A 23,034-nucleotide genomic window follows, 5' to 3' on the forward strand; every position below is an offset into this window, starting at 1 on the left:
CACTTATTCAACCAAAAAATTGAAGACAATTTGAATGCAAATAAAAAAATAGGTGCTAAAAAATTTTTTTTTTTTTTAAGTAGGGGCACCTGAGTGGCGGGTAAGTTAAGCGCCTGATTCTTGGTTTCTGCTCAGGTCGTGATCTCAGGGTTATGAGATCGAGCCTCGAGTGGGACTCTGTGCTCAGCAAGGAGTCTGCTTGAGACTCTCCTCTCCCTCTGCCCCTCCCTGCCTCTAAAATAAACAAATAATTCTTTTTTTTTTTTAAGTTTATTTATTTATTTATTTGACAGATAGAGATCACAAGCAGGCAAAGAGGCAGGCAGAGAGAGAGAGGAGGAAGCAGGCTCCCTGCTGAGCAGAGAGCCAGATGCGGGGCTAGATCCTAGGACCCTGGGATCATGACCAGAGCCAAAGGCAAAGGCTTTAACCCACTGAGCCACACAGGTGCCCCAGCAAATAAATCTTTAAAAAAAAATTTAAGTAGGTGCACCTGGGTGGCTCAGATGGTTAAGCCTCTGCTTTCGGCTCAGGTCATGATCTCGGGGTCCTGGGATCGAGTCCCACATCAGACTCCTTGCTCAGTGGGGAACTGGCTTCTCCCTCTCACTCTGCTGCTCCCCCTGCTTGTGCGCGCTCTCTCTCTGTGTCACATAAATAAATAAAATCTTTAAACCAAAATAAAAAAAAAAAAAGTAAAAAGTAAAACCCAAAACGAGAACTTCATTTAGTGCCAGAAAACTCAGGGAACAGAAGAAAGAATGACTAAATGGGTCCTTTGGGAACGGGTAGCAAGCAAGCAGGTCAGAGTGAAGAGATACATACGAGGATCCCAAATTCCTAAAAACCTCAGTGTGGGGTGTCTTTTGGTTTTTGTTTTAAGTAGGTGATTCTCCTGCTTCTTGATTCAGTGACCTCTTTAACCACAGGTCCTTTTCCCTTACATGTTCTCTAGCCGCCCAGGTCCCCGCCCACAAGGCAAGTATTATTAGATTTTTAATCTTCCTGAGCTAGTCTATGCATAGCAAGCAAATACGTATTAGTACATACTTACCCCCTCCTTTTTAACACAAGTGTAGAATGTTATACACAGTAATAACAGTGTCCTGCACCTTGCTTTTCCTCACTAAACCATGTTCCATCAATAAATATACAGCTAACTTATTCTTTGTAACAGCAGAAAAATTTCCCACTGCCTGGAAGCATCAATTTACTTAACCGCAATCCTAGCACTTAAGCTGTTTCTGATATTTTACTGTGAAAAAAACTAGGCCCACATCCTTTCACATGTGGGAAAGTGTATCTGTAAGATAAATTTCTAACAGCGTAACTGCTGGCTCACAGGATCTAAGTATGCATTTGTGATTTCAACAGACACTTAGGACAGCACGAACAATTTCTTTTTAGTTGTGAGGGTGACCTATTCCCTGCCAACAAAGAAGTGTGAGAATGTGAGGCCGTGATGGGCCAGTCTGTGGCTTATGTGCTGTACGTTAATAAATATAGAGTCAATATGTTCTCCCATTAAGCTTTTATCAAAAATTCGGCTGCTGCTAAGCACATGGAAACATGAAAAGTTATTTTTTGCACTTTCTAGTCATTACATGTAATCAAGTAATGTCTAGAATGTCTAGATGTCTAGACTGAAGAGCTAGAAGACCTCTAATCCTCTTGGGATCCATTTTCTATAAAATTGGTAAGACAGGGATAATTCTCCTTCTTTATGGATGATTTTAAGGCTAAGGGGTACTTACAAAGGTGGAAGTACATTATGAACTAACATAAAGCTGGATTAAAATAAACCGATACAGATTCATCCAAAACCCTCATCAAAGGGTCATTCCAGAGATTACTGGTGAGCCCTAACTTTTATTCTCTTGTTCAGTTTGTAGTTGTCACCCTAAAAAAAAAATCAGATTAAACTGAGATCCAAATACCTAATCAATGTTCCATTAGTAGTGACGCTCACGGGGTAACTGGGTGGCTTAGTCGGTGAGGCATCCACCTTCAGCTCAGGTCATGATCCCAGTGTCCTGGGATCAAGCCTCGCATCAGGCTCCCTGCTCAGCCTGCTTCTGCCTCTACTGCTCCCCCTACTTGTGCTTGCTCATTCTTGCTCTCTCTCAAATACATAAATAAAATCTAAAAAAAAAAAAAAAAAAAAAGTGAAGCTCAAGCCATTTAAGGAAAACCGTGTAAAAGTCCCTCATTCCTCACCTGTTATGTGCTATTACCATTTTGAGAAGAAAGAACTGGATGTTAGAATTGCCAGTCTGCTCACTACATCTCCTTTTCTCTTCCAGGGCAATGGCCCCCAAACTACCACTGCAGCTGTGACCCGAGCCTGTCTCTACTTCCATGTCAGCAGAGACTTGCAAAAGCTGTCCATGTGCCAAGTTCAAACCCCGGCCCCCTGAGCCTTCTCTGGGGAGCCCTCTGCTGCAGCACATGGGATGGTTTACACAAGGTCCTAGACTCAGCGTAAGAAATGGTAGGGGTGGGGGTAAGGAGGTGACAGGCTGGCTCAGCCGGTGGAGCCTGCAACTCTCTCGATCTCAGGGTTGTGAGTTCGAGCCCCACATTGGATGATTACTTAAATAAATAAAACTTAAAAAAAAAAAAAAAGGTTGTGGGGGTTGGTAAGTGGCAAATGCATCAGTGGAGAGATCAATTTTTCTGCATTGCATACTTCTAAAGAGGCAGAGCTGCCCAGTTCTTACCTACCAGAACAATGTGGCCCAAAGTCTGTTTTAAAAAAAAAAAAAGCCTGCAGCAGGGTGACCTTCATGTTCAGCTGCTTGTGTTAGAGCACGGTCTATTTTTTGAGCTCTCCGAAATGATAAAAACAAAGGTATGATAATGACCTACAATCATGTTTAAAATGTTTTAAAAAGAATTCCCAAAGCCTGCATCCCCTTAATTAAATCTCAACTCAGAACACAGAACACCATTTCTTTTCAGAACCCACTGAGCTCGACTGAACTAGTCATGTATTATTGACGTAGAACTTTGGGAAGATGGGCTAATTTAATTTCCTGCCACCAGGGCTTAAAAACTTGCTTGGGTCCTCCTCAAAGGAGAGGGTTTTCTTGGAAGGATGCCCTGACACTCTTTCTTTACTTTATTACCTTCCTTATTCTCCTTCTAGCCGGTCTAATTACAGTGATAAATCTTTAAAGGAACTCACGGCATTGCCAGGAAAGAAGCAACCACAGGTCAGCAGCTCGTCACCTTCATCCTGAAGACATTTTCTGTTAGAACTTGTTATTCCAACATGAACAACCACAGTCTGAATGAAACCCCATGAAAACCCGCGTCTCTCCCCAACTTCACCTCTTTTGTCCACTGTGGAAGTCAGTTTCACATTGCTCATGGCAATGACCTCTTCCAGATGGCTCTCCAGCCCTTACAGTTAGATTAACCACCGTCACCTTTGCTAGGTGTCACAGAGTCTTACCTCAAATTCTAGAACTAGGTGTGGGTTAGAATCTCACTACTGGCTTCCTACAGAGATTCTAGGACAGAGGTCACAAACCAGTCACATTCTACCTGAAGCATTTTACTCGGACCATTTTATTTGTTAAAAAAGAAAAAAAAAAAAAGCCTCAGCAATTCCACTACTATGTATGTGTATGTCCTAGTGAAAAACCTTTTGCACATGTACACAAGGAAACATGGACAAGGATCCTTCCTGCAGTATGTTAAAATAGAAAAATGGGAAACAACCTGGATATCTATTTTCAGGGGAACTGAAAAATAACATGTGGTGTAATCATATCATAGACACCATACTATTCAGTAGGTGAAAGGAATGCATTAGAGTAGGGGTCAGCGAACTATAGCCCATGGGCCAAACCGAGCTGACAACCTGTTTTTTGTAAATAAAATCTTATTGGAACACACCCATAACCCTTTGTTTACCTATTATCTATGGCTGCATTAGCTATAAAATGGCAGGGCTATGTAGCTGTAACAGAGACAGGCTGGCTCACAAAACCTAAAATATTTACTGCCTGATCTTTTCCAGAAAGAGTCTGCCAACCCCAAATTAGACTTATATAAATTTACATGGAAAAATAAACAGGCTGAGTGAAAAAACAAGTGCAGAGTGATAATTATGATTAAAAATCTACAGAACAATATGGTGTTCATGGAATTGCATTTATGTATATGTAAGTAGTAAAAAAATGCTGTACCCCTGAAGCAAATAATACATTATATGTTAATTTAAAAAAATATATATATAATAATTTATGATAGCAGCTGCCCAAATTGGGCAGGGTGAGAAGTGGAGAATGGGATTAAAAATGGGAAGGATATTTCAATTTTATCTATAATAGTTTATCATTTCTCTTAAAAAAAAAAATACAGGGAGGTGCCCTGGACTGGCTCAGTTGGTGGAGTGAGTGACTCTTGATTTCAGAGGTTATGAATTAAAGCCCTGCGTTGGAAGTTAAGTATACTTAAACAAAACAAAACAAATGGGAAACGAGGCTTGAAGAAAATAAGAGAAAATGTTAACAGCTGTAAATCCTGATTGTTTCTCATATTATTCTCTGAGTGTTTAAAATTTTCTCAAAAATGTTTTCTCAAAAAACAAAAACAACAAAAAAACCCAAACCCTACTAATTTCACATTTTAAAAAAAACAGGTCTTCCGCTTCTCTTGAAGAATGGGAACATCTGATAGCCCCTGGCCCATGCGCTAATTGCAGCAATGGGAGCTGAGAAACAGCTGCCTCTTTGGAGGACCTGAGCTCTCCAATCCTCCCCAATCCTGTTCCCTATGTCTCACTCCCAGCATGCTTTGCTCATTTGTACTTCCTGCCTGGCTCCTATAGGCATCTCTGTCTATAACCAAATTCATGTTCACATGATCTGACTAGAAAGGCCTGCCATGCTTGCCCATCTTTTTATTTTTTATTTTTTTAATTTATTTTTAAAGATTTTATTTATTTATTTGACAGAGAGAGAGAGATCACAAGCAGGCAGAGAAGCAGGCATTGAGAAAGGGGAAAGCAGGCTTCCCGCTGAGCAGAGAGCCCCATGTGGGGCTTGACCCCGGGACCCCGAGACCCCGAGACCACAACTTGAGCCGAAGGCAGAGGCCCAACCCTCTGAGCGACCCAGGCGCCCCAGCCTATCTTTTTTTTTTTAAGATTTTATTTATCTATTTGACAGACAGAGACTACAAGTAGGCAGAGAGGCAGGCAGAGAGAGAGGAGGAAGCAGGCTCTCCGAGGAGCAGAGAGCCATATGCGGGGCTCGATCCCAGGACCCTGAGATCATGACCTGAGCCGAAGGCATAGGCTTTAACCCACTGAGCCACCCAGGCGCGCCCCTATCTTTTTAAATGACACTTACCAAGGTCCTGTAATGACATGGAAAATGTTTATCATAAATGAAAAAGCAGTTTACAAAACTGAATGCATGCAATCACAATTCTATAAAAATAAGACACATCACAATATCAACAGTGGTCCACTTTAGGTGATGGGACTAGAGGTGATTTTCCCTGCTTCTTCAACATTCCTGTGTTTTCCAAATGTTCTTTAATGAGTATGCGGTATCTTCAAATGGGAAAAAAATAAAGGCCCAGCAATTTACCGGAAAGAGGCCTGCAAGTGCACACTAATGCATCTTTAATCAATGCATTCCAATGCAGTGTCCTTTAAGAACAGACCAGGCAACCACCTGCCAACTGCCTCGCCAGGAGTTCAAGGACTCAGAGTATCTGGAAGGCAGCTGAAGTCATGTGGGCCATCCAAAAAACCACTGCAACTCTCAGGCAAGAAGATAAAGCAACTCCCTATTAAGCAGCCCAAAACAACTCCCTGTGCAAGTTTCTCCCAGGGGAAGTGGCTGCTTCTATTCTATCCACCTCATCACCATCAACACCACTCTCTCACAGCTGCTGCTAAGTATTTTTGAAGTACCAGGGCTCCTTGTTTGCAATCCCTGAACCACCCCAAGAGAGCAAGTCCAATTCTGGGCTCCTGGCTCCCGTAATGGCCAGTGATCACACAGGAGTTACACAATTTTCAAAGCAGGATTATTCAGCGCCTGTTGAAAAAGAACTTCACTGCCCTGCAGAACTTTTACAAGCACACTGGGTTTGTGTTGAGGGAACACTTCCTTGTCTGCTTATATATGCATAAAATATATCTGAAGGGATATTCATGAGCCAGAAAACAACACTGGTTGCCTGTAGGGAAAAAGCTGTATGGCGAGGGCCAAGAGTAGGAGAGAGCCCTTTCCATCTCTTGAGTTTGGTTTCTTTTTTAAGATTTTATTTATTTATTTAACAGAGAGAGGTCACAAGTAGGCAGAGAGGCAGGCAGAGAGAGAGAGGGAAACAGACTCCCCGCCCAGCAGAGAGCCCGATGTAGGGCTCGATTCCAGGACCCTGAGATCATGACCTGAGCCGAAAGCAGAGGCTTAAGCCACTGAGCCACCCAGGTGCCCCAGATCTCTTGAGTTTTAAATTGTAGGAGTATACTGTGTGGTCAGAAAAATAAAATTATGGGAAAAAGAAGATGGATAAAGTTGGGTAAGTTAATTAGTAAACTAATATCCAGGTCCTAAAACTCATTCTTTTCTTCTTTTCACTGGCCACCATGGATATAAGGTAATAAAATGTTTTGAGACGCCTGGCTGGCTCAGTCGGTGGAGCGTGTGACCCTTGATCTGAGTCGTGAGTCTGAGTTCCACTCTGGGTGTAGCGATTATGTATAAAAATAAATAAATAACTTTTTTTTTTTTTAAAGGAAAAAAAATGTTTCAATTGATGAACAAAGCCCTAGGAGTAAAAGTACTTATCTCAACTTTCTGGAGAAGGGTCATAAAGCCCTTCCATGGGGTCTATGGCAATGACAACTTTGATATTCTAATGTCATTACAGTCTGTCATGTAGCCTCAGTCCTAAAGGCATTTAGAGCAAAGATGGCAAAATACCAGACTAATAAAATATAGTCTGTTGTTATTACAGGCAATGTTTATAGCTAGATAGTTGTGCAAACTGTCTAAAAACTTTTTAAACTGTCCCTTACAGTACATATGAGAGCCACATCTTCTCAAACTGGCAAAGACTATTTGAGAAGAGTTGGAGTAATCAAAACCTTCAGTCAATCAATCAATCGATTGAAATGTAATACTCAGAATGTTATAATCTCTTGAAATAGCAACTCTATTTCTTGGAAGTATTTTAAGGACATTAGTAGTGGAATATATGTGCAAGATGTACATACATGTTTATAATTATTACAGTACCTTCTCTGACCACCTAGAAATTCATTAGTAAAGGACTGGTTATGACACACCTCTACAATGGGAAGTTATGCAGTCATCAATTGGCAATACACCTCTAGATATTTAGTTATAGGAAGATGTTCATGACATTTTGCTGATACAGGCTACCAAACAGAAGAGGTATTATGATGTGATTTATGTTTACATGTGTACATGCACATGTTCAGAGAAAGATCTCAGGGAAATGGTATAAAGTCATGGTTAAAAGCATGAGCTTTTGTGTTCAACAAGACAGAGTTTGAATTTCTGCACTGTCATATAGCTACAGAATCTTGAGAGTTACAGAAGTCATAGTTTCTTACACAAAATGCAGTTAATAACACCTATCTTAAAGAAATGTTCTATGGATTACATAAACTAATAAATGCTCAATGCTTAGCCTAGTGCAAGATGTGTAATGAATGCTCAGGGAATGCAAGCAACACTGATCTCAGGGGTGAGCTTGCAAGCAATTTTTTTTTTTTTTTTTTTTTGCTTTCTTTGGCCTTTTTGATAGGTACATATATTTTGTTTCTTATAATCAAGTGGGAAGACTGCAATAAAGCTATTTTTTCTTTGGGGGAAAAAGTTTAGCACCTTGATTTCCGGTTAAGTGTCTTAGGAAGACAGGCTACTTATTTGGAAAAAAAACCTACAAAGGTCACATAAAAGAAACATGAACAAATAAATTCTTGTCCTAAATTCAAAATGGCACCAGGCATGCCCTATCATTTGATAACCCAAACAGGCAAACAAAGAAAGCATTTATCTAGGGGGAAAAAGAGGGAAAGAAATCCCCCCCCCACTTTTTTTTAATCCAGTTGTGAAACATTCTCAAAATACATTAAAAATATATTCAAATCTAGAGGATACTCCTCATTAGAATCTGGGGTTTTGTTATATTCAATAGTCACAACTCATAGTTTGTCAAGAGTTTAATGTAGGGACACTTGGGTGGTTCAGTTGGTTAAGAATTTACCTTTGGCTCAGGTCATGATCCTAGGGTCCTGGGATCAAGTCCTGCATCTGGCTCCTTGCTCAGAAGGGAGTGCTTCTCCCTCTATCTGCTGCTCCCCCTTCTTGAGCGCTCTCTTTCTTTGACAAATAAATAAATAAAATCTTAAAAAAAAAAGATTAAAAAAAGAGTTTAATGTATATTCCTCTTCTAATCCTCAAAATCACCTTAGGAGGCATAGAGGTATTAGCCTTATTTTTAAAAAAAGGATGGGAGATTCAGAGAAATTAATCTGTTCAAGGCAATTAAGTGGAACGGTCAAAATTCAAAACTAGGCTTATCTTATTAAAGACCTACATATGAACTTACTCTGAACACATACACATATGTATATGTACATTTGTGTATCAATATATGCATAGATTACAACAATTCAAGTCATATAGGTAAGTATACAGTAAACAAGTAATCTACCCCCTACCCCTTGGAGAGATACTCAGTGCATGTGCAAAGCATTAATATATCTATATTGCTCTCCCACCTTTCTTTCTTTTTTTAACTCAATCATATGTATACTATTTATATTCTCCATTTTACTTTATAGATCAATGAGGTAATTTCTGCACCACCTTCCCTTTTAAACAGCTGCCCAGATGTCATGGTGTGGTTGCTTTATAACGTTTTTGATGGGGCACCTGACTGGCTGAGCCAGTAGAGCAACTCTTGATCTCAGGGTCATGAGTTCCAGCCCCACAGTGGGTGTAGAGTTTACTCCAAAAAATAAAATAAAATAAATTTATAATATATTTGATTATTCAACTCCTGAGGGATCTTCTCATGGTTTCTGGTCTTTTGCTACTGCACACAATGCTGCAGGAATATCCTGAGCATACACCTTTAACTACAGGTAGGAGTAAGGAGCAGGATCCTTTCCCAGAGGTGGAAAAGCTACACACGTTCCTCTCTTGACAGAGGGTGCCATCTTACCCCAGTAACAATCCCCCTGCTGTCTCACTAATTCCCCCACTACCAGTGCACCCTGTTGCCCACACCACCCCAACATAGAGAACTTACACTCTCAACCACCACAAAACTATAAAGCCAGATAAGCCTTCCTGCCAGGAACTTCTTATTGGATGTACTAATCCAGGAAAGAAATAAAGTTGTTTCCCTGCTAAAAATGTACACTCTGTTGATGTAAGACACTTAAATCAACCAAATACAACATCTAGCTCTTGACTGGGGCCCTTTTTGGATCTCGATTCATAAAAGTCAACTGTTAGAAAATGTATGAGACAATCAGGGACATCTGAACTGGATATTAGATGATGTTAAAGAATTATTATGGGGCACCTGGGTGGCTCAGTGGGTTAAAGCCTCTGTCTTCAGCTCAGGTCATGAGCTCAGAGTCCTGGGATGGAGCCCCACATCAGGCTCTCTGCTCAGCAGGGAGCTTGCTTCTCCTCTCTCTCTGCCTCCTTCTCTGCCTACTTATGATCTTCATCTCTCAAATAAATAAATAAAATCTTTAAAAAAAAAGATTATTACCTTTTTTTAGGTGTGAAAATGTGTTCTTTAAAGAAAGTTCTTCCTTTTAGGCATACACACAAAAGTGTTTTCAGATAAAGTTATGTGTTGTCTGGGATCATAATAAAATAGGGTAGGGTGGGGTGGATGGGAGGTTATCGGTAGAACAGAAGTGCTATGTGCTGATAACTGCTAGAGGTGGGTAATTGGTTCACGCCTCATTATACTATTTTATTTTTATGTATGCTTGGAATTTTCCAAAATGAAAAAAAAATGCCTTCTGACCAATGCTTTGCTTTTCTTTTTTTTCCTCTTTTTTCTACTTTTAAGAAATTTATAATTGTGGGGGTACCTGCCTGGCTCAGTCAGTTAAGCAGCTACCTTCGGCTCAGGTCATGATCCCAGTGTCCTGGGATGGACCCTGGATCAGAGTCCCCACTCAGTGGGAGGCCTGCTTCTTCCTCTCCCTCTGCCTGCTGCTTCTCCTACTTGTGTGCTCTCTGTCAAATAAACAAATAAAATCTTTAGGGGAGCCTGTTGGCTCAGTGAGTTAAGCCTCTGCCTTTGGCTCAGGTCATAGTCTCGGGGTCCTGGGATTGAGCCCTGCATGGGGCTCTCTGCTCAGCAGAGAGCCTGCTTCCCTCTCTCCCTTGCCTGCCTCTCTGCCTACTTGTGATCTCTCTCTCTGTGTCAAATAAATAAAATCTTATAAATAAATAAGATCTTAAAAAAAAAGAAATTTTTAATTGTAGTAAAAAAAACCCCACACTTACATAAAATATACCCTCTTAACCATTTTTAAGTGTACAGTTCAGTAGGTGTCAATTACATCCACATTGTTTTGTAACAGATCTCTAGAACTTTTTCATCTTGCCAAACTGAAACTCTATACCTATTAAACAAAAACTCCCTGTTTCCCCCTCGCCCCAGCCCCTGTAAACTACCACTGCACCTCCATGTTGTATCATGTGACAAGATCACCTTGTTTTTGGAAGGCTAAATGATATCCTATCGTACATATATGCCACATTTTTTTAATCCACTAATCTGTCCATGGACATCTGGACTACTTCCACCTCCTGGATATTCTGAGTAATTCTGTAGTGAACACGGGTGTGCTCAATGACTTTTCATTTTTTTAAAAATGTTTTTATTTGAGAGAGAGAGAGAGAGAGTGCAGAGCACAAGCAGGGGGAGGGGCAGACGGAGAGGGAGAGGGCAAATCTCAAGCAGACCAGGACCCTGAGATCATGACCTAAGCTGTGATGGAACCACCCAGAAGCCCTTCAATGACGTCTCATTTTAATCAGACTGCCTTCCAGCTGGGCAGAGAGCCACAGCAAAATCTACATTTAGAAGAGGGAAGGGACCTGGAATACAGAGGGAGAGATCCTGGCACATCAGAGATTGAAACCCATGCCCACTGTCCCAGCTCTGGGGCTCCTCATGAGTTCCCTCGGCCCTCCCAGCCTATCTGCTGTCTGTAAAGTGGGAAGACCACCAACACCAGGCCTGCTGCCAGGGGAGCTGTGTGAGGATCTGAGGAGACTAGCATTATAGGGCCTAACCTGCAGGAGGGGCTTCTGCCCCGATGCAATTTAGAACAGAAAAGTCCTGAGATGGGGAGTGGGAAGTAACCTGGCACACCAAGTTAATAAGTGGCAAAATACCTAGAAACCAGGTCTACCTGGCTCCAAAGTTCATGGCCTTTTTTCCACACCAGCCTGAGATATCAGTCATCAGGTTGTCTCTTCACATTTTTTTTTTTTTTTTTTACCATTTCCAGGCACCACCTGTATTATTATTTACTCAAGGTTTTTCTTTAAATCTACTTTCTTTTTTTTTTTTAATCTACTTTCTTTTAACCCAAATTTATTCTTAAAAGAAACTTTGTATCACTAACATGCTAGAAAATCAGTATCACATGCTGTAAGTAGAAGGTAACTATGAAAATAAATACAAGGACACATAACAATGTTACTCAGTTCTAGCCAGCACTTTAGCTTCCCTAAGGACTGAGGTCTGATCTCTCTGGGTTGGAAAGCCAGCTTATCCAAGTGTTAAGAAACAAACAGGAACCAAACAAATACTCTTCTAGACACAGAAGAATAACCAAATGAGCTTAAAATGGAATAATGCTCGGAGCACCTGGGTGGGTGCCATTGGTTAGGCTCTTGACTCTTGGTTCCGCCTCAGGTCATGATCTTGGGGTCCTGACATTGCGCCCTGCTTCGGCTCCACGCTTTATGCTGAGCGTGGAGTCTGCCTAGAGTCTCTCTCTCTCTCCCTTTCCCTCGGGCCCTCCCTCTCCCCAAATAAATAAACTTCTCTCTTTTAAAATTTTTTTTTATTTTTTTAAAAGATTTTTATTTATTTATTTGACAGACAGAGATCACAAGTAAGCAGAGAGGCAGGCAGAGAGACAGGTAGAAGTAGGCTCCCTGCTGAGCAGAAAGCCCAATGTGGGCTCAATCCCAGGACCCTGGGATCATGACCTGAACTGATGGCAGAGGTTTTAACCCCCTGAGCCACCCAGCTGCCCCAAATCTCTCTTTAAAAAAAAAAAAAAGATTTTATTTATTTATTTGAGAGACAGAACGTGAGTGACAGAGTACAAGCTGGCGGAGGCACATAGCGGGAGGGAGAAGCAGGCTCCTTCCTGAGCAGAGAGGCCAATGTGGGACTCAATCCCAGGACCCCGGGACCATGACCCAACTGAAGGCAGACACTTAACCAACCGAGCCACCCAGGCATCCCTCAAATAAATAAATCTTAAAAAAAAAAAAAAAAAAAAAAAAAAAAGGAATCATACTCATCATGCCAGTCAATGTAATTTAGGATGTTGTATTTGAGTGCCACCAAAAATCTTCTCTTGTCCCACTCTGGTTTAACTCTACAGAATCTAACCCCTTCTAGATTGCCAAAATCAGAATCCCATTTTATCAAAATTTCTGGTGATCTGTATGTACATTAATGTTGGAGAAGCTCTGCCTACATGTGCCACCTCTAGAGTAAACAGTTCCCAAAGTCGATGAAGCAGAATATCCTATAAACTACAGGATTTATTTCAGTAATGTGACAATGGAAATACTTTTTTTTAAAACCCTTTCCAAAAGTCCACCAGTACTGTCATGGCTCACTGCCCAGGACCGCAACAATATGCGCACTCTCCCAGCTCACACAGTGCCCACACCTGACAATGTATGTACAGCATTTCTGGTTAGTCACCAACCAACCAACAGCCTGTTCAAGGAATGGAGGGTTGAAATAGGACCACCTTCTGGGTCTTACACACTGGAAATTCTGTATCAAAAAGAAAAGTAATTAAGGACAAACAGCAAGGAAGGCTAAGAAAAATTATTAAAAGATCCTTATGGCATGTGAATTATATTTCAATAAAGCTGAGATTTAAAAAAAAATTATTTTAGAAGCGCCTAATAAAATTTTAAGAAGGAAAATGAACACTTCTCCTTTAGAACTTTTTCAAGTTCTAACTTTCTTCAAAGTATTTATTTAGAATTGTTCTCTTATGCGGCTAAGAGAGAAGCAGAGATGTCCATTAAAGCACTATACGTGATTATAAAAAGTTGGAAACAAACGCCCAGTGCTAGGAAGAGTTTACTATAAACATGGAAACGTGGTTACGAAATGTTAAATGAACATTTCCAAGTGGAAAAATGAAAGGTCCGCTTTGAGTACATTTATCCGAAAGTGTCTTTGTAAGTAGACAAGTGTGCTGAAATTGACATAGGATACCATTTTCACTGGTAATCCCTCCCCACCAAATTGTAATAATGTCTGCTTTTGCAACTTTATTTAGACACTGCCTTATTCAAAACATTATTGAAGGAGGCTACCTTTATAATTAAAAATTTTTAACAATTAAATCATCTAGTTTAAGGAAATTGTCAGAAATGCAGACAAAGGTGTATGCAAAGATAATCATCAAGATATTCTCTGTAGCATTATTTATAATATTCAATATTGAAACTAGCCTAAAAGACAATAATAGGGGAAACAAGTAACAACGGTACATCCCAGAGAAAAAAATATATTTAGGATATATTTGCCTTTGGATAGTAAAATGTTACAGTGATTAGTTCTGGGTGGTAGGATTTAAAGTGAATCTTTGAAAGTCTTTTTTTTTTTTAAAGATTTTATTTTTACATGATCTCCATACGCAACATGGGGCTGAAACTCACAGCCCCGAGATTAAGAGTCGCATGCTCCACCGCCTGAGCCAGCCAGGGGCCCCCAAAGTGAATCTTATTTAATCTTTTCAGGACTTTCCTCGTTTTTCCTCAGCACAAATTCATTATTTTTATAATGAGGAAGAAAAATTATATTTTAAAAATGCTGGAAATTAATTAATTAATTAATTAGAAATGCTGGCAAGGGCGCCTAGGTGGCTCAGTTGGTTGAGCGACTGCCTTTGGCTTGGGTTATGATCCTGGAGTCCAGGGAGAGTCCCGAGTTGGACTCCCTGCTCAGCAGGGAATCTGCTTTTCCCGCTGACCTCTCTCCTCTCATGCTTTTTCTCTCTCTCTCTCTAATAAATAAATAATAAAAATAAATAAATAAATAAATAAAATGCTGGCAACTGAAGAAATAAGGAAGGAAAAACATGATGTATTTCTTAGGCTAGAATCTGATTCGTTACTGCAGATCTTGCAAAACCAGTAACTAAGCGCTATCTTCTTGCAGTTATTGTTAAGTAACCCGAACTGATACTTCATCTCACCTGAATGGAATCTTTTGTGATTTACTAGCTAGGTTTTTTTGCTTAGGTTATTGAAACGTGTTAAGTAATGACTACTGCAATCCACTCTACTGCTGGAGACTGTGCTAGAAGCTTTTAGTTTCTATTTACTTTATTCCCACACGGAAGCCCCAAAGAAAGCAGTTCCTGGAACCACTGCTGAAGGTGATCTGAAGGACCCCAGAGTAGGTAAGAGCAGGTCGTGTCTCTACTCCCAATAATCACTACAGTTTCTAGTTCCCTTGGACCGGCTTCCATTTATACACTGTGTTCAGAGATGACAAAATGCAAATGCTACAAATACCCTGCCAAAAACTTTAAAAATAAAACCACACCCACCACAATTATCACTGGGTGCTCTCTAATGCAAACTCTGATTTAAATAAATCAGCATACTAAAGATAGATCTGCCTGTGTGTGAAGAGCTCAGTGCCTGCAGTGTGACAAAGTGTGGAGACACAATGTGTCACCATGACTAACTGAGCCTTAAACATGAGCATCCCGAGCTGCAGTGCAGATGTGTGACGCTAATAAGATGAGCTGATTGCAATCAATGATCTCTGGCTGCCAAGAAATCTGGTCTAAAAGCCCCACCCTGGAAGGTCTGGGTGAAAGCCCAGCATGAAGTCACCAAGGAAGAAGAAAATACCACTCAGCTCCTCGCTCAGTCTTCCAGGCAGGGCTGGAAGAGCCTTAGAAGGCTGTCCCAGGTCCTTGTTTTGTGTATATAGAGCCTGAAGGCCAGAGAGGTTGAGTTACTTGCCCCAGGTCACACAGCAAGTGGCAGAATCGCTACTAAAAGTCTTGCCCCAACTCCTCAGATCCTACCTCCTTTTCACACCAGAATTTCCCATGATTGCATACCTTGACCAAGAAATCTTTCTAAGACTCTGGGGAGATCAGGAGATATGGAAAGGAAAATAATGAGCCCATGGCAGAGAGGGAAAACTGAGGCGCCACAAAACTGAAGCCTTCGCGGTCAAGTCAGCGGGTGGTACGGGACTTGGGCTGCCCTCTTCTCACCCATACAGATGTTATCACCACCATCAAGAAACAGTGTAGGGCCAAATGACTCAGTACAAGCAATGCAAGCTCACAGTTCCCACCCGCGTCAGCTGTTTTGGCCTTGAGTGTTGGACTGCTAAGAAGTGTCAGAGGTGGCTTATCTTATAAATTGGAAATCTGTTTACTGACTATCGGTCAAGTGATTGATGTCCAGGTTCAGTTAACATAGCTCAAGGGTTTTTCCCCTGATTTCCTCGAACACTCTTTGAAGTCACACTTTTTTTTTCTTCAAATGAATAGGGTATTTTTTTTTTTAAGATTTTATTTATTTGTTTGACAGAGGCACAGTGAGAGAGGTAACAGAAGCAGGGGCAGAGGGAGAGGGAGAAGCAGGCTTCCCACTGAGCAGGGAGCCCCACGTGGGGCTCAATCCCAGGGCCCTGGGATCATAATTCGAGCCAAAGGCAGACGCCTAACGACTGAGCCACCCAGGTGCCCCTGAAGTCACTTTTTCATCAGCATTTGACATTGGTTACCCACGAAGAGAAGAGAAGGGCTCCAGACAAGACAACAAGGATATACTGTTCCCCTGAAAGATGAATGAACTCAGTGGTAGAAGGAGCAACGGACTTGGACTCAGAAGATCTGGGGAAGTTATTTCACTTTTGTATGCCTCTACTTTCTTCTTCTGGAAAGTGAGATTCATATCAGTACCCATGTTCAGGGCTGCCTTGAAGACCAAAAGAGACAACCTGTGTCAAGCACTTATGACAGTGCTTGGCTGGATAGGTGTAGGCTAGTCCTATTACTTTTATTATAATTATCATGGGGAAGACCTAGTTTTGCCACTTATTACCAAAAGAGTGCACCTGAAACTCTTAACTCATGCAGGACACACTGGGGGTCTTGGTAAAATATAGCCTGGTGAATTAGCTAGGTCCAGAAATCTGAAAAGCTTTCAGGGGCCATGGGTACTTCCATCATGCAAAACACACTCTAAGAAGCAAGGATCTACCTAACCCAGCACCTAACAGGTGCCTAACACTGACAAAAACAAATGACCTCTTAGCATCTCAGTGCCTTGTCTGTAAACTGAGGGTAGATCATATTCCATGTGGTCTCCACTGGCGGGCATTAGTAAATAAGAATGCACAGGAAAGAGCATTCTGAACTGCTCTACAAGTAGAGGTGATGGGATTATCAGTCTTAATATTCCCAGGGTGGAACTTACAACATTGCAAAGCCTAAATTTACAAGAGCAATTATTAATATGTATGAAAAAAAGGCTTAAATTCTCTTGTTCAGAAGAGATTCTCCATTCAAGGATCCTCTAGGAATTCTGGCAGGACACAACAGCTTTTCAAGGGATCCCCAAATCAAAAGCTCTGAAACTTTAGAAATGTCATTTGATGGCCAAGGAAAGAACCACTTTGGCAGGGAAACTGTGGCCATGTGAGGCACTGATGGTGAGCTTCTCCAGCGATTCCATTCTCTCTCCCCAAGCTGGCCGGCCTCCTTCCAGGCTTCATCAGCCAAGATCTCGAGTCAGGACACCAATGGCAACAGCATGAGACAGATGGGCACTGCCCTGGCAAAGCCCACGCCTGCCACTCCACAAACTGGCCAAGAGCCAGCATGCAAGAAGAGCAGGGCTTGCGGGTGTCCATGGTGGGGGCTTCTGTGAGACGCATCGGCTGTCCTGCAGCATGAGCTGGGCTCTCTTCCCCCAGGACTATAAGGTATGATGTTTATGCCTTCTGCCTCTCCAGCAGCTTCAGCGCAAGCCAGCGCTCATTCTTCCTCACAGGGCACCTTACCAAAAGTTCTTTGATCATTTTAGAGGCAGATGGCACCACCATCATCTACCTAACTGCTCGGGCCAAAAACCCAGCGGTCATCCTGGATTCTTACGGCTCTTCTCCCAACCACCATCCTGCTGCTCCTGCCCCCAAAATACCTCCCCGATTCATGCTCCTGTACCCATCTCCAGTGATACCCCTCTAGCAGGCCACCATCACCTCTCTACTGGCCTCCTAACTACCCTTCTGGCTGCCATGCCCCCTTAAAATTCATTGGCCACAAAGAGGTCAAAGTGATTAAAAAAAAAAAAAAAAAAAAACAGGGGCAACTGGGTGGCTTAGTCAATTGAGTGTCTACCGTAGGCTAAGGTCATGATCCCAGGGTCCTTAAGATAGAGTCACATAGGGCTCCCTGCTTAACAGGGAGTCTGTTTCTCCCTTTGCCCCTCCCTCCTGCTCATGTTCTCTTTGAAATAAATAAAAACCTTAAAAAAAAAATAGACTATTGTCACTCCCCTTCTTAAAGCCTTCAATGGCTTCCCATGCTTTTAAAATCAAATCACAATCACTTACTCTAGCCTATAAGCCCTATAAGACCTGAGGCCTCTCCTCGGCCCACCTTTCCCCTCTCCTCCTCTACCTCCAGCTCACCTGCTGCAGTCGCTCGGAGCCTTTTTTCAGTTCCCAGAACTTACCAAACTTGTTCCCTCAGAGCCTTTACCCTAGCTGTTCCTTCTACATTTCCAAATTGGCTGGCCCCTTCCGGCAGCAAATCTCAGCAAAAGTGTTACCACCTTAGGGGCACCCGGGTGGCTCAGTCACTTAAGCATCCGACTCTTGATTTGGGCTCAGGTCATGATCTCAGGTTCTGGGATCAAGCCTCACATCAGGCTCCCTGCTCAGAGGGGAGGCGGCTTGGGAATTCTCTCTCCCTCTGCCACTCCCCACTACACCTGAGCGTGCAGGTGCGCTCTCTCTCACTAAATTAAATAAATGGACTAAAAAAATTGATTAAAAAAAAAAGTCAATACCTTACAGAGAGGCCTTCTCTGACCATCTAATTAAAGTAGCAGTGTCAAGGGGCTCCTGGGTGGCTCAGTTGTTAAGCATCTGCCTTCAGCTCTGGTCATGATCCCAGGGTCCTCGGATCGAGCCCCGCACTGGGTTCCCTGCTCAGCCGAAAGCCTGCTTCTCCTTCTCCCACTCGCCCTGCTTGTGTTCCCTCTCTTGCTATTTCCCTCTGTCAAGTAAATAAATAAAATCTTTTAAAAATAAATAAAGTAGCAGCGTCCCAATCCCCATAAGAAGCTACTGTTCCTGACATCACTGTTTTAGTGTTTTCAGAGTCCTTATTTCTATCCAAATTACCTTGTTCATTTATTGGTTTATTTCTCCATTGCTGCCACTGGAATGGAAACTGCATGGAAGCAAAGACATCATCTACCTCTGAACCATCATATCGCCAAGCTGCAACAGGGGCTGGACACATATGAGGTGCTCAGCAAATGCGACGTGAGTAAAATTGAGGCAGCATAGGGCAAGAGCACTGAACTTGGAGCTGGAAGACCCAATTCCCAGGTGAAATGGGCCACTTACTAGCAGCATGGTTTCTCTCATCTTACGTCCCTTGACTGCAAGGTGGGGATCTTACATCTTCACCTTACCTTCCTTGTAGGGCTACTAATAATACCAAATGAGTGACGGCACACTTAAACACTTTTGTAAACCAGTAGGCACCATACAGAGAGCATTGTATTATCAACCAGCGCAAGAGAAGGTTCTTTCTCAGGGACCCAGGCACCCAACAGAAGCCTAGGGACACAAAAGAAGACTTGTGGACCAGCAGCTTTACTCTGCAGTAGCGGTAAACACAAGATAGGAATTCATTTAAAGAAGCCAGATCATAGGGCGCCCGGGTGGCTCAGTCATTAAGCGTCTGCCTTTGGCTCAGATCATGATCCCAGGGTCCTGGGATCACCCTGCATCTGGCTCCCTTCTCAGCGGGAAGCCTGCTTCTCCCTTTCCCTCTCCTGCTCTGCTTCTCCCTTTCCCTCTCCTGCTCCCTCTGCTGTGTTCCCTCATTTGCTCTCTTTGTCAAATAAATACATAAATTCTTAAAAAAAAAAAAAAAAAGAAGTCAGATCATTTCCAAAGCCAGTGATATGCAAAGTAAGTTCTGGGGCCCTTGAAGTATAGGGCATCGGGACTGATTTCCACATCCTCTGTTGTGCTTAGCACAGAGGGGTTTAGTACACATTTACTGAACTGGGACATCCTACCATCAGCTTTCATCTTTCTTCTCAACCCATTCTGGCATGGGGTTGCAGGTTCCTAGAGCCACCCTGTACTAACACTAACATTTACGTTATACTGTGACAGCCACTTTTTCAAGCTTGCAGCGATCTCCTGAGGTGGACAACCCTCGTGCTGTGAGCACATACTTTATTCACTCACCAACCGTAAATCGAATATAGAGTATAGGTGCTATGTTAAACCCAAATAATAATGGCTAACATGTATCAAACATGCCAGGCACTTTACGTGTATTAAGCTTAAATGAATCCTCACAACAGCCATACATGGTGGATGCTATTATTATCCCCATTTTACAGATGAGGAAGGTGCAGCACAGAGATGAAGTCTGTTGATCAGTGACACGCAGCTTGTAGGTGGCAGAGCCAAGCTTTGAACCCAAACACCAGATTCCATGTTGTTAAACCACTAGCTTGCCATCAGAATTGCACAACATCACTGAAGGGCCCTTCTGATGTCATCTAGCCCTCTTCTTTCATTTTAAAAAGGAGGGGACTGAGGGACAGAGAAGCCCCCTTTTAAACATGCCAGCTCTTTTTCGAGGTCCACACTTTGGATGATATCTATTTAAATGAAGCTTTATATAAGACCTTATTTCCTTGTCACTGGAGGGGGGGGGGGGGGGAGGCTCTAGCCATAGCAGTTAGAAGAAACAGAGAATACTGCTGGCTTTTTAACAGCTGTTGTTGAGAAAGCAGAGACATCAGGATACAGGGGAGAAAATATGGGACTTACATGGATTTACCACCACTTTATAAGGATAAGATTCTTAGGCAAGTCATTCACTTTTCTGAGCCTCAGTCTCCTCCTCTGTGAAATGGGGATAACATCACATCTACCTGGCCAAGTCTACGTGAAGATTAAATGAGATAATGTACCTGAGAAGTGCTTCTTAATTATACATTTACAAATAGCGATTAAGCTTTAAGCACCTTCCAAGAGACATTAAAAGAAAGAAAGAAAGAAAGAAAGAAAGAAAGAAAGAAAGAAAGAAAGAAAGAAAGAAAGAAAAGACACACCCTTTTGCTCCGGAAGGAACAACAAAGCCCAAGTATTTGAAAATGAGACCATAAGCTCAGTCATCTACAAGAACTTGAACTCACGGTCTCCACGACCAGGGCTACTAGCACAGGGCCGCCTCACCTTCCCTGCTCCGACCAGCATGGAGAAGGAAAACTGGGGGCAGTGGGATGTCAAAAGCGGAGGAATACACATAAGAGCCCGTGCTCTGCACACTTCAATCCCACCCATCTCAAAGTCATCTCCAGGAAGCCTCGCCCAAACCTCCCCACATGCCTCCTAAAAAGCTTGCAGGACACTTACTATGCGCCAAACTACCTAACATACCCTGTTTCAAGGGCTTCCCTCCGTGGTTCATTAACTCATTTTACAGATATAGAAAAGGCGGCTCAGAGATTAACTTGCCCAAGACAAGGCCACACAATTACTAAATGGAGATGCAGTCTCCTACTCAGACACTCTCGACTTGAAACCGGACTCTTGGTCCTCATGTCAGGGTGCCCTAAGAATTCTCCCTCTCCCCATTCAGGACATTTTCAACGTACACACCTCATCATCTTAACCACTCTGAGCAGCAAGTGTTCGGAGATCCCTGAACGGTCGACCGAAGCCTGACAGGGGAAGGGACTTGCCCAAGGTCACACAGTGAGCCGGGGCAGCGGCGAGGTTCAGACCCCAGGCTCTCGCTTCCCCGCCTCTCCCCAAAGCTGGGTCCCTGACCACGGCCGCAGACCCCGCCGGGTGGACCCCAAGCCCTCGCGGCCGAGCCTGAGGGTCGGGCCGCACCTCCGCCCGAAGGAGGAGGGGCGAGGCCGCCCAGATAGCCGGAGGATGCCCGCGAGGCAGGGCAGAGGATGCTCCCGCTCGTGAAGCAGCAGAGCCAGGCGGCGGCTACGGCGCGGGCCCCCGGGCAGAAGGCGGGCGGCCGGCAGGATGGGCCTGCCCCGCGGCAGCCCGGGCCCCTCCCGGACTCACCTGCGGCGCGAGCCGACAGCTGGCGGCGGCGGCGGCGGCGGCGGCGGCGGCGGGGGCGGCGGCAAACCCCGGGCTCAGCCATTCCCCGCTGCCCCGGATGGGGAGAGAAGGCAGCCGCTCACTTCCTTAGCAACCCGGCTCAGCGACCCACTTCCTTAGCAACCGGTGTCAATTTCAATAACTTTATTGGAACACGAGCGGCGAACAGGGAAACCGGCGGAGCGGAGCCAGGCCGGGCACGGTACTGGCGCTTAGTAGGGTCCCAACGCGCCTGGGTCCTTTCACTCAACCAAGAGGTGTGAGGCGAGCGCGTCGTGGAATGCCTCCATCTGCCAGACTATCGTGCCTCAGTTTCCCCATCTGTAAAATGGAACTCACTGCCTTGGTCGCGCCACAGGATTTCAGCCGCCGCCGTTTGACCTTTCCGAAAGCGCTTTCACATTCATTATCTGACTTAAGCCCTGAACTGCTACTGAGACTGCTCTCATTTAGGGTCACTCAGTCACTCAAGCCGAAAACATTTAGGGATTATTCCTGCCTCTTCTCTCTCCTTCACCCCCTCATCCACTCAGTCACCATCTCTCTCTCTCTCTCTCTTTTTTTTTTTTTTAAGATTTTATTTATTTATTTGACAGAGATCACAAGTAGGCAGAGAGGCAGGCAGAGAGAGAGAGGAGGAAGCAGGCTCCCTGCAGAGCAGAGAGCACGATGTGGGGGCTCGATCCCAGGACCCCGGGATCATGACCTGAGCCAAAGGCAGAGGATTTACCCCACTGAGCCACCCAGGCGCCCCAGTCACCATATCTCTTAATCTATCTCTCAGATATCTCTCCCGTCGGTCCACCTTTCTCCATCTTCAGTGCCACCGTACCAGGCCAGGCCACTCTCCCCTCACCTCTAGATTGGCTGAAATATCTGCTTCTGTTCATGTCCAGCCCTGCCCTGCCAAGCCATTTTTCCCTAAGGCTGCCAGAGGGATCCTTTCAAAAGGTAAAAGAAAGCATGTCATGGTCATGGCTTAACATCCTTTGACAGAACCTCGCTGCTCCTAGAATCAAATCCCAAACCCCTATTGCTTCCTACAAAATTGCTATAAATCTGTTACAGCCACGTTGGTCTGAAAGGCCAGTCTAACCACCATCCTCTCAAGAAGAATCCTTATGCTGAGGCCCCCCGGGGTGACTCCCAGGGTTAGGCCTCTCACTCTTGATCTCAGCTGGAGTCTTGATCTCAGGCTCATGAGTTCAAGCCCGGTGTTCAGCTCCATGCTGGGTTTGAAGCCTACTTATAAAAAATAAAATCCATATGCCATTCCCCACCAGAAAGCTCCATAGGAGCAGAGTCTGTTTACTACTATAGCTGCCATGCCTAAAACTTTGCCTAGTCGATAGTAGG

The 23,034-nt window shown here is 43.5% G+C and overlaps 1 protein-coding gene across 4 annotated transcripts in view; it reads right to left on the reverse strand.

The window, feature by feature from the left end:
* Window positions 1-21,774, reverse strand: part of KIF3B (kinesin family member 3B) — a 42,793-nt gene extending 21,019 nt beyond the window's left edge. The window contains exons 1-2 of one of the 4 annotated variants that reach the window (XM_032351011.1): window positions 21,640-21,774; window positions 3,188-3,238 (exon numbers count right to left, since the gene is read on the reverse strand). The gene's annotated coding sequence lies outside the window, so the exon portion shown is untranslated. Of the gene's footprint in view, window positions 1-1,754; window positions 1,878-3,187; window positions 3,239-3,333; window positions 3,577-21,639 lie in introns of those variants that run through there. The other 3 variants (XM_032351009.1, XM_032351010.1, XM_032351008.1) reach the window with 3 other exon arrangements.
* Window positions 21,775-23,034: the final 1,260 nt, after the last annotated feature.

Source organism: Mustela erminea, chromosome 7 (assembly GCF_009829155.1).
Source record: "Mustela erminea isolate mMusErm1 chromosome 7, mMusErm1.Pri, whole genome shotgun sequence".
NCBI classification, from domain to species: Eukaryota; Metazoa; Chordata; class Mammalia; order Carnivora; family Mustelidae; genus Mustela; species Mustela erminea.